Below are 12,410 nucleotides of genomic sequence, written 5' to 3' on the forward strand. Positions count from 1 at the left end.
CACAAGACATAAATATAGAATCACTGTGTTATATACCCGAAGCTAATACAATGTTATGTCAATTCTCAGTTTTTCAAAAAATACATGTGAGTGTATATATATTTCAGAACATATTCATCACGCAAAAAAGAAACCGCATACCCACTAGCATCTCCTCTTATCCCTAAATCCTAGCAACCATTATTTCTGTTTGTATGGTACTGATTATTCAGCCATTTCATTTAAATGGAATCTTTTATGTCTGACTCCTTTCACTTAGCATATTTTCAAGGTTCATCCACATTGTAGTGTATGTTAGAATTTCATTCCTTCTTACGGCTACATAATATCCATTGTATGGATATACCACACTTCTTTATCCATTCAACAGTTGATGAACGTTGTACTGTTTCTACTTTTTGGCTATTATAAATAACACTGATGAGACATTTTATGTGGAAATCTTCTCACTTCTCTTGGGTACACACCAAGCAGCAGTGCTCTGGGATCACAGGGTACTGTGGCAAACTTCTTAAGGAACAGTCAAACTACCTTCCACAGCAGCTATATCACTTTATATTCCTACTAGCAATGGGGGTTCCAGTTTCTCTACATTTTCATCAACATTTCCTTCATCCATTTTTTAAAGTTTTAGCCACTGCAGTAGGTATAAAGTAGTATCTCATTATGGTTTTGGTTTGCATTTCCTTAACGGCTAATAATGATGGTGAACATCTTTTCACATGCTATTGGCCATTTGTGTGTCTTCTTTGGAAAAATGTTTCAAATCTGTGGCCCATTTTTTTAAATTGGGTATCTTTTTATTTCTGTGTCTTAAGACTTCCTTTTATATTCTGGATACTAGGCCCTTATCAGATATATGATTTGCAAATATTTCCTTCTATTCTGTTACTGTCTTTTCCTCACAGTATCCTTTGAAGCACAAATGCTTTTAATTTTGATGAAGTCAAATTTATCTAATTTTTTTTTGGTTGTGTTTCTGGTGTTATGTCTAAGAAACCACTGTCTAATTAATCCAAGGTCATGAAAATTTATGCCTAGGTTTTTTTTTTCAAGGGTTTTAGCTCTCACATTTAGGCTGCCCACTCGTTTTGACTTCATTTTTGTAATATGGTGTCAGGTTTAAGAGTCCAACTTCACTCTCTTGCATGCGGATATTCAGCTGTCCACTACCACTGCTTGAAAAGACTACTCTTGGCCCATTAAAATGTCTTATCTCCCTTTTCGAAAATCAACTGACCGAAAATGTATGGGTTTGTTTGTTGATCTATATGCCTATCCTTAAATACTACTGCACTGTTGTTGGTGGTTTTGTTCTTTCAATCCCACACTACAGTATGAAGAGTAATGGACTTCAAGTAAAAATAAGACCCAACAGTCAAGTCCCACCTCTGCCTCTTACTTGGGGATCGGCTATAATAAGACTCATTTTCTTCACTCTTACAGAACTAGTAAGATGTGAAATTATCTTGTAAACAATAAAAGGTAATATAACTAATTTTGTACATGTTTTCTTAATTACTACAATCAATCTCATAAATTTTGGCAGCCAAGAATAAAAGCACTTAATAAGAACCTTTCACTGTTTATTTCTTAAGAAACAGTACCTAGCACATATTGCGTGAGTGAGTGAAGTCGCTCAGTTGTGTCCGACTCTTTGCGACCCCATGGACTATAGCCCACCAAGCTCCTCTGTCCATGGGATTCTCCAGGCAAGAATACTGGAGTGGGTTGCCATTTCCTTCTCCAGGGAATCTTCCCGACCCCTCAATAAATATTTATTGAGTGAAATTAACTATTTTCCAATTGCTCTGTATTCTTTCTATTTATTTCCTATGTTAAGACTGAAGAAAAAACTTAAAATTTTAAATCATCAGGTTCTTTCTTTAGCAATTATTTCCTTGGGGGAAAAAAGGAAGTAAATTTCCCTTAGGCTACTTCTAGCTTTTGAGAATTATCCAATACTGCATTTAAGATGGTTCTCCTCATATGACATTTAATAAGGAAAGGAAAAATTTAAATATAAAAGTCAAAGTGTATTAGATAAGATTTAGTAACAACCTGATTTATTTAGTTGGTAGTTTCTACAGTTACACTCTACAGTTGCAGTGTATACTCTTAAAGAGGAAAAAACACCGTTTTATTTTTTTGTTCCAGCAGTATAAGATCAATAATTTGTTCAGAGGAAAGAGCAATTACTTGGGAATCAACAATATGTTTTACTCCAACAATTTCAAAAGTGAGGTCTAATTTTTTAGTATTATTGCTATAATTACCTACCATAAAATGCAACCAGTTTTAAAAGTGTCCAATCCAAACTATATCCAATCTCTTGAGATAAATCATAATGAAGAAGAGTATTTTAAAAATAATGTATATACACATAAAACTGAGTCACTTTGCTATACAGCAAAGATTGGCACAACACTGTAAATCAACTATACTTCAAGTTAAAGAAAGGAAAAGTGGCATCCAATCCAATTATTTTTAGTAAATTTACAAAGTGGTGTAAATTTTTAGATCATTTTTAGACCATCCAGTTTTAGACCATTTCCAACACCATGAAAAGATCCCTCATTTCCATCTGTAGTCAACCCCCAGTCCATTCCCAGGCAACCACTAACCTATTTTATGGACATTCCATAAAAAACAGAATCATACCACATGTGGTCTTTCACACCTAGGATAATGTTTTGGAGGTTCATCCACCCTGTAGCATGTCAACAGTTCATTTATTTTCATTGCTAAATAGTATTCCAAGTTTATTTTTGTGCCTGATTATAAAACAACCCACAAACAATGTGTTCTCTTTTACAAGGAGGTTTAAAAAAAAGGCTATCCAAAATAGTTACTCCTCGTATACTCCACACCACTGCCACTGTCTTTCTAAAATCCAAATCTGACCATTTCTTCCTCACACACTATGGGCCATGCTGACCTGTCCAGTCTCATTCCCTGCTGCTTCTTTCTTGAACACTCTGCCAACAATCAGTTACTAAGGTATACGTGGTTCTCCAAGGCTCTCTTCTATCACCTTTTATTTTCTTGTACTCATCTACTTTACAAACTTTCATTAAGTTTTCAAAGTCCAACTTAACACATAATTTCCCAGTTCCAGCCTCACTTTCTCAGCAATAATCAAACTATTTCTAATCACAATAATCAAATTGTGCTATAATCAAATTTCTTCTGACACCATGCCTTCAACTGTTTACCTTTCTCTCTTACCAAACTCATCCCAGCACCTAACCTCGTGTCTGAACATCACTGGTATTCAGTAAGTATCTGTTCAACTAAACAATATGTTCTGATTGCTACTATACTTCTGCTCACTGCAATAATGAAGACCCACTGTACTCTAAAACTGAAGGTCAAAGGACCCAGCAGACATAATGTAACACAACTGCAAGGTCTAGGGCAGCGGTCTACAAAACAGGGTATACTCCAGGGGTCAGCAGACCATGGTCCTCCAGCCAAACCCAGCCCACAGCTTGTTTCAGGAATAAAAATTTAATTGAAAACAGCCACATTCATTCATTTAACGTATTGTCTGTGGCTGCTTTTACCCTACAACAGCAGAGTTGAGCAGTTCCAACAGAGACCATATGGGCTGAAAAGTCTAAAATATTTACTATCTGGCCTTAAAAACAATTTGTCAACCAGAATTACATCACGATGCATGGTGAAGGGAAAGAAAATATCACAACTGCCTTTATGTAAGTTTTTTCATCTCATCTTTCAAAACTTCTATTTTTGTTTATGCTTTCTAATATTAATACATCGGTGATATATAATTACTAAATATAAAAATGCACATACATTAGAGATGGTGCATGTCCATAGTATTATTAACTATTTCAGATGACTCAATTAAAAAAAATGTTTTTAAACAAAAAACCTAATAAGTCTCACTAGGACAGACAAGTTTTAGAGTTTACTTGAAAATTTAGCAATCACAATTATTATATGAACAATTGGGTTCTGTATGTGCTTCAAAGCACAGGGAAAGAGGCCAGGCATGAAATATTTTTCAAACCCAAATGCTCAAAACATCTCTAAGGAACCTTCTATGAGGTTAAAAATGTAATTCAAACGTTGCAGATAGTACTGATTCTTCAAGTTGAATGCAATAAAATATGTGTTACATATATCTGAACTGCTTCAAAAGTGCCTATGGTTTTTAAAAAATCAGTGTAACAGACAAATCAAATTCCAATTTGCCCTTCTAAGTCCTGAAGCCAAATTGCCTGATATATAATTGAAAGATGATAAACATATAAGCTAATAGAATACTTCACTACATTCTTTTTTAAATCCACGGGTACTTAACATAAAGTGCTTTTGTAAAAAGTGTTCCTCAGCTGTGATTGTAGGCTGTTTCCATTTAAGACAACAGATACTAACCTAAGATTCTGAAGGACCCAGGAAATACCACATTCCTCCTTTTATAGGTCCTTAAGGTTAGGAAGGTGGTTTCTTATAACTCAAAAGTTGAGGTCTGATTGCCATGCTCAACAAATTTATAAACTGAATTTACCAACTGAACCTGAATTTGTCAGGTTAGGGTTGTCATTCTGTGTTGAATCACGTTCTCCGACAAATAGTCACAGCCCCCAGAGAGAACTACACTCTACTCTGCTCACCTTTAAGGCTCTTTCTGAGGCCTTCCGAGATGACTAGCATCAGACTTTTGAGGAAGGCTAGCCATTAGACAAGGCTTTTCCCCACGATCTGACTGCTTGAAGTGACATCCAGGACCAGGTCGATCCTGTATCCAGGAATCACGACCCTCCCTGAGGCACCAGTCATCGTGAGACAGTCAGTGCACTTTGGCACTTCTTGAAAACCACTGGACTGCTCCTTTAGCTGAAAGGAAAAAAAACATCAAAACCACAACAAACAAAACAAAGGGGGAAAAATCAGTAATTCAACCTGAAAAGACAGAACGTGGGGAAAAATATACCAAAACAGCCTTGTCTAGGACAAAATGTAGCCTTCCCTTGAAGTAGATCAGTTTCAGTATCGTTCCAATCACTGCACAACATTTATTCCTAATATACAAGCCTAAAAAACTGTAAATCTGTTCTATTACACCTGAAAACAAAGCTTCAAAGTGGAAGTTATGAATAATAACTATTTATGGAACACACCTAAATAATGAAATGAAGGTATTTACAAAAAAACTAACAGCCTCAGGCTTAGGCAAATGTGTCCCAACAGGAGTCCAAGTTTTCAGCTTTTTCACACTCTTAAATTGTAATCTGATTTAGAGAGGCATGAAATACACCTAACAGGCAGACCTGAATTGAGTTTAATTGGCAGAAAACTGTCAGTGCCATCAAAGCCAATCTACTAGTACTCTTAAATTACATACTGTTGAACAGAAAAGGAATTAAGTTTCCATCCTCTTTATAAATGACTTGACACTACTACAAGGAATACCCCTCACACACATACAATGCTCTTGTCCTAGCATTAAGAATATCAATCTTCACACTTGTTTAAAATAAGCACTTAAAAGATGCTTACATTATGGCTTTAAACAAAACAACTCAAAGATCTGATAAATAATAAAATGACTTAATGTTTATTTAATCTGCTTCAAAACAAAAATTCTATCAGAATCCAAAGATAAAATTCTGCTTATTTCTGGTTTTAAATACAAATTACTTTTCCTAAGACATAACATTGAAAGGCAAGAAAAAGTCTTTATGTTTACTGTGTTAGAAGTTGCTCATAACTCCTTTAATACATCTGTACCCTAAAAATAATGATACTTTATCAAACAATTATTTTATATTCTTTTCTACTACTTATCCCATATACCCATTTCAGTTACCACTACCAAATCCACACAGATTCCCATGTTGGAAACCTCAAAATATTACTAAACTATTATATTTTGTTTTCACTTGTCTGAAAATATGGTTAAAGCTTGACCTGTGTCCCCCACAAAAATATGCATATACATCTAAATAATACCTGGATAAAGATTTCAGGTAATACACAGAACCCTCTGAAATCCAAGCAAGGACCCTTGGTTCAAAACCCTGTCAAATACTTTGCTTTGTTCTAGGTCCTGCCTAGCATACCTGACTCAGATTTCTGCCTTCCTACGCAGACACTGGCTTCGTTTCAGCACATCCCATGTTTTTCCTGGGTTATTGTGTGTATTGATAGTTTGCTAATTCTTCCCAGTTTACCATCTTTCAACTCTATCTTCTTTCACATTCCAGCAAAGTACACTTACTAAAATGCACATCTGCTCATGTGACTTACCTGCTTAATATCTTCAGTACCTCCTCAGCATATGTTAAGAAAATCACCTCCTTAAGGTGGTTATCTGGCCTCTACCTGCATTTCAAGCACACACTCCTCCTCCCTACACTGACCACACTCCCATTATATAATTTACCGCCTCCCAATACACTGTTTTCATACTTTTATATACACTGTTCCCTCTTCCTGCAGTGTCATGGCTCAATTCCTTACTCATTTCTCAAAACTTAGCTTCTTTCTTTATTTCTGTCATGAGACTTATCTCAGAGTACTAAAAATGCTTATTTACTTTCCTATCTTCAAAGATAATGTTGTCTAGGGGCAAAAGTCTTGCTTAATTCCATCTTTGTGTCCTCAGTACCCAGACTAAATATAAATGTATGGTATGCCACTATTCTTGTACACAAACCAAAGTCACTATGCAGCGCAAGAAAAATCATTGCTTAATTAATCTAAAATATACTTTAAGCATTCAAAATTGGAACAATTCATTATAGAAGGGTATTTTAGCAGCAACTCTCTAGTAAGTAAAAATTAAGTCTAACTATCACTAGTTCTATATACATATCACTTTTTAAAATAATGCTAGTTACAAACATCCAAATCAGGAATTAAGGAATAACAAAGATAACAGAAAACTATATAGTCCTTCAGATAAAAGCTCCTAAGCCAAATAACCAATAGTATGAAATATGAACTAATACTCCCCTCGTTTCCACTGTCCTCCCCATCTCAGTCTCAGGGTCTGGGCGTCCTCTTCAATAGAGCACACCATATGCAGCAACTATAAAGACTGACTACAGTCAGTACAGAGGTTACTTCACAGCTATCCAATAATGATTCTAAGTTATACCAAACACAATAAAGAATGTATTCACAGAAGACCTATTTCATACCCTTCAGACACCCAATTCCCAAGTTTAACAATTCTAAAGGTCAAGAGTCAATTTTTAAACAAAACACTGCTAGTCAAAGTTGCTCAGTCGTGTCCAACTCTTTGCGACCCCCATGAACTATACAGTCCATGGAATTCTCCAGGCCAGAATACTGGAGTGGGTAGCCCCTCCCTTCTCCAGGGGACCTTCCCAACCCAGGGATCAAACCCAGGTCTACCGCATAGCAGGTGGGTCTTTATCAGCTGAGTCACAAGGGAAGTCACATGTATTTCGAGACATGTACATGAAAAACAGTTTTATCTTGCTTTGTTAAAGCGGTTTATTTTCAGTTTTTTTTTTTTTATAGTTTAAAAATGTATGTATTTGTAGTTTCAGTTATGTTTTGAAACCATGGTTTCCAAACCAGACTGCATCAGAACCAACTTGGCCACACTGAAAGAAGTGCCGATTCCCAGGTCACCGCCCAGACCAATGGAACCAAAAGTTCCAGAACTAGAGCTGAAGCATGCACGTTTTATAAAACACTCAGGTGGCTTTGATGCAGCCAGTTGAGAACTACTTTTCTAAGTAACAGTCATTTATATATGGAAGAGTCAGAATCAGAAGAACAGAAACATCTGCAAATGAAATTTTCCTTACATGTGTGGGATCGCTTTTGCTTATTGGTTCTGACAGGCTAATAAATGCAGGCTGAAGTTGTCTCACACGCTGAATAAAAACTATTTTGATATAGCTTAATGCAGAATTCTAGATAACACATTAGTAACTGCAGCCATACAACTTCACTAAAGAGTGATCAGCCAGCATTTCTTTTTAATTATTCTATCATAGTGTTTGTCTAGAGGCAATCCTTAAAGAGTTTTTTTTTTTTGCTGATTTCAAACTCAAATCCTTAAGAGTCTGACTTTGAAAAAAGATATATTTTAAGAGTATTGCAAATATGAATTACTGAAAATTCATTACAGTATTAAAATATATCACCAACCCTTTTAATTGTGCATTTTTATAATTACATATTTTAAAATATTAATAATTATTGATATATATATACATTATATATATACATTTCTATAGCATACCAGAAGTAAGGGGTTGAGAGAACAGGGCCAAAAATATGGGTACATAAGAAAATGTGAATGATCTACTTCTAACAAATTCTTATTAAATGTTCCGGAAAGTTGAATTAATAGAGACTAACATACATGGTCATGTTATACATATGTTCAGAACATCTGAATCAGTAAGACAGAAGCTAATCTTGATAATGAAAACTCAGAAACGCATTTATACACAGATCTGTTTAATACATTCTACCAAATTACAATAACATCCTTCAAGATTCCTTAGAAGTCTTTTTGAAAAAGAAAAAATAAAAACAAAAGTCTCCCAAATTCTAAGTGTACTGGGAAACAACAATTTAAAATATGTGTCTAAAAATCTTTGCATGATTAAAATAGTTTCAACAGCTTCTGGCACATATTTTGGTAACTTTAGTGAAACAAAATACTTTATGGGGGGATGGAGATGCAGTTTCTGATTTCAGATAGTAGAAACATTTTAAAATTCTGGATTGTCTTTTAAACATTACACAACATGAATAGTTAAATGCAAACTGTAATTATAGATCCTAACTATAGATTATCCTTGTAAAAGGTAAATTCATTCTATATTGCCCAGAATGATCCAAAAAAATCACTAATACCAGTCCACATCTCAAAGACTGATGGGACTTCTGCATCAGCTTTTGAGAACTGAAAAACTGAAAGGTAAGATCACAAAGGACAGCCACTTTAATACACAGTTGAGCTTACTCAGACATTTCTCTTTCTACAAACAAGTACTCTTTCAAGAAGTTATCAAAGTAGCAGTCCTAGTTTGTCTTAAAAAGCTGGAAAACTCGTAAGGAGGCAAAACTTTTCATGTCAAAAGCCAACAGGTTTTTTTGACTGCAAATATCTTCTCTAAAACATTAGCCTCTAGGGCAATCACAACATTGATAAAGACATGCAAAGAGTCTTCAGCAAATCTCAATATCTGAAAGGTAACACTACTATTAGCACTTTCAAGGAAGAGAAAAATAACTGCTACATGATCCTGGAATGTCATTCATCACCAAGAAGGGACTGGCAAGATTTCTTCTGGCTACTTTATTGAGCAATATAGTTAGCCACGTGTTCCTGGAATCATAGCACAGAAGTTTTCCATTGCAAAAGAGTATTAAAGAAGATCTTCTCAAGCAATAAAAACCAGAAAATTTTTTTCAGTAACTCTAATTATAATTTGGTGAATCTACCAAAACATCTGATACATTAGTAACATGACATGATGAATGATACTAGAAGTATTTGACCACAAGTATGCTTATCAACACCAAAGATGACTATGGCAATAAGAAATACACAGATTTCTCATGTATCAGAATTCAAGGTCCCATCTAACTCCTACCTCATAAATGAAAACACTGCAAAAAAAAATTTTTTTTTATCAAACAGCTATATTTAAAAAGAAAAAAAGTCAAAAGATAACACACATATTCTTCTACCATAGGCCATCATCAAAATTTCCAGAGTTATCCAAAAACACTACACTAGAAACACACTCATGAACAACTCAGACAATGGCCTGGATTTTCATTAAATAAGGCCAAAAAAAATAATTAAAATCATAAATTAAGGTAAAATGACGTTACACAGCTCAGGAGTTTCGTCCATAATACATGCTGTTTCTCTTCTAACTCCTAACACACTGCTAAATGATGACCTGTCATAGGGGAAATAGTATCCCTGTTATTATTTTGATAAACAAGTTGTAAGTAATTAGATCATTCTGGCCTGTACAAATTTAGCCAGGTCAGGAGGCAATATGGCACCAAGTTTTTCCATAAACTATTTTCTAGGCTCAAAACAACTTTGTACCAAGTTTCTCTATAACTTTCACAGACATAATCTATGAGCCACATCCTATATGAAATCACAAGATCCTTGAATTTAATCAAAATTTAAATGACTATAAAAATTTACATCACACAGGATTTGATACATGCACAGGATAGGTAATATTAACCCTCCTCTCCTCCTTTAGTGCTTCCATACACCTAGTATGTATCTCTATTCTATCACTCATAAAACCATTTAACAGACAATCCTCCCCCATAAGACTGTGAACTTAAGAACCAGAAACCCACCCTATTCATCTTTGTTATCTTCACTACCTAGAAATGCCCTGGTCATAATGGTCATTCAAGGGACACTTACAGAACAGGAACATAATACCCATGTCACAAACGCACAGAGAGGGGAAGCAAACAACAGTAAATCAGGTAAGTAGAATGCAAATTTCAAGAACATACAGTAATAGATTTAAACAGAAAGATTAGCGGATAGCATCAGGGAAAAAGCACTGGGTCTGGAGGGGCTAGGATGTCTTTGGAATTTAGATCAATTCTAATCCAGAGTTTGTCAATAATAAATGTTATAACCTTGAGCAAATTACTTTGCCTCCCCAGATGTCAATTTCCTCATTTGTAAAATAAAAAGTAATATGCCATAGGGATGATTTCAAAGCAACAGGAACACTTATCACTGGAAAATAGCACTAGCAGAACAGACCATATACACTATGTGAGATAACAGAACTTTGAGCAAAGGGCACTGTATGGGTGGGATGCACAACTCTATAAATAGTTAACAGGTCACATCAACAGCAGTCACAGCTACTCAAGAATTATACACACATATCTAATGTGGAAATTATCAACACTCACTCATTCAATAAATCTTTAAAAAGAATCAAGTTTTGCCAAAGGTAAAGGTTAACAGAACTGAAGAAAAAGAGGCAAAAGCAATATTCTGCTTGTTATTTCCTAGTAAAAATTACAATACAGATCATATAACACACACACACTCACAAAAAAACAAGCAAATCGAAAAGCATCTTTATGCCTTTTATAAATTGATAATTGTCCTCAAAATGAATCACATTATTTAATTATTAAGACTAGAAGAGACAAGTATTTCACCTCTCAGCGAAAAATAAACCTTCCACAATAAACACATACAGGATACATTTTCTGGCCCTCAAAGTGAGTCTTGTTGGAATATGAAGAACTCAATATGGAGGTGACCAAAGAAACTCCTAAACTTGAAACCCAAAATAACTCACAGACCAATGTTCCAACAGCATATCCAAAATAAATCTTTGCCTCATAACGAGTCATCTATCTCAGATAAAAAGTTGTGATCAATTTTGATTGTGACTATCAGACTCAATATAGCAGTATCTATAATCAATACTTTTTTAATGTAAGCCTTGTTCTCAGTACTATGCTAAATATTGTAGAAGATACAACAGCACTAAAAGGTAATATCCTGGTCCCACAGGAAAATCTTCCCAACCTTACTAGGAATGAGTTTTAGGTTACTATAAACACATAGTTCTACTTTTCCAGTATCTCTCCCAAGGACCTAGGACAAAAGGTGAGCAATTCCAATATCCATATATATTTTTCAAGATATTTTGTAAAGCTAAAACAAATTATCACCAACAAAGCAGATCCAGATATACAGGAACAAAATATACTGAACCCCAAAGGGAATTTCTACAAAGGTGGTTAAGATAGAGTACCCTGAATAGATAACCTCACATGGAGAAATACTTCATATAAATGTAAAACATAAATAAAAAAGAAAAATACCTTTGCAGCCATCATAACTACAAAACAAAATCATAGTGCTTCTGACCTCATTACTCATACCTCAATCTTTCTCTCAAATTTTTCAAAAGGAAGGCAAAGTGGGAAAAAATTTGAAATTTTCAAATTTGAAGTTAAACAACCTATTCACTCTTAATGTATACAATCAATGTCTATCTGTTTCTGAAAAATGGCAGAATATAATTGGCTACACAGATCAACTAAGTTTAAGAAAGCCCCAAAATCCATTAATGTCAGCTATGGAGCATCCCATAGCTATGTCTATAAATTATTTAATTACAAATTTTAATCCACCTAATTTTTCAACTGTTTTTCTGTGAATTATATCCTAAATTCCCCTTCAACATCAACTGTTCAAACAAAATAAATCTGGCTCTCTTCCCCCCAAGTCAAGATCAGGAAATAACGATTCTTTACTAGTTCCAAAGCTTCATGGTAGAATTCTACAGTGTTATGAAGAGCACACCAAGTACTTTCATTCACATTATTTCATTTCAGTCTTTCAACAACTCTATGAGGTAAGG

At 34.7% G+C, this 12,410-nt stretch overlaps 1 protein-coding gene across 4 annotated transcripts in view; it reads right to left on the reverse strand.

The window, feature by feature from the left end:
* The window catches only part of INTS6 (integrator complex subunit 6), a 78,881-nt gene that overhangs the window by 44,756 nt on the left and 21,715 nt on the right, over positions 1 to 12,410 (reverse strand). Inside the window, exon 2 of one of the 4 annotated variants that reach the window (XM_043891590.1) lies at positions 4,644 to 4,866. The exons of the other annotated variants lie outside the window; for them this stretch is intronic. The gene's annotated coding sequence lies outside the window, so the exon portion shown is untranslated. The remainder of the gene's footprint in view (positions 1 to 4,643; positions 4,867 to 12,410) is intronic. 4 annotated transcript variants of the gene reach the window in all.

The sequence above is a fragment of the Cervus elaphus genome, chromosome 30, assembly GCF_910594005.1.
Source record: "Cervus elaphus chromosome 30, mCerEla1.1, whole genome shotgun sequence".
NCBI lineage: Eukaryota > Metazoa > Chordata > Mammalia > Artiodactyla > Cervidae > Cervus > Cervus elaphus.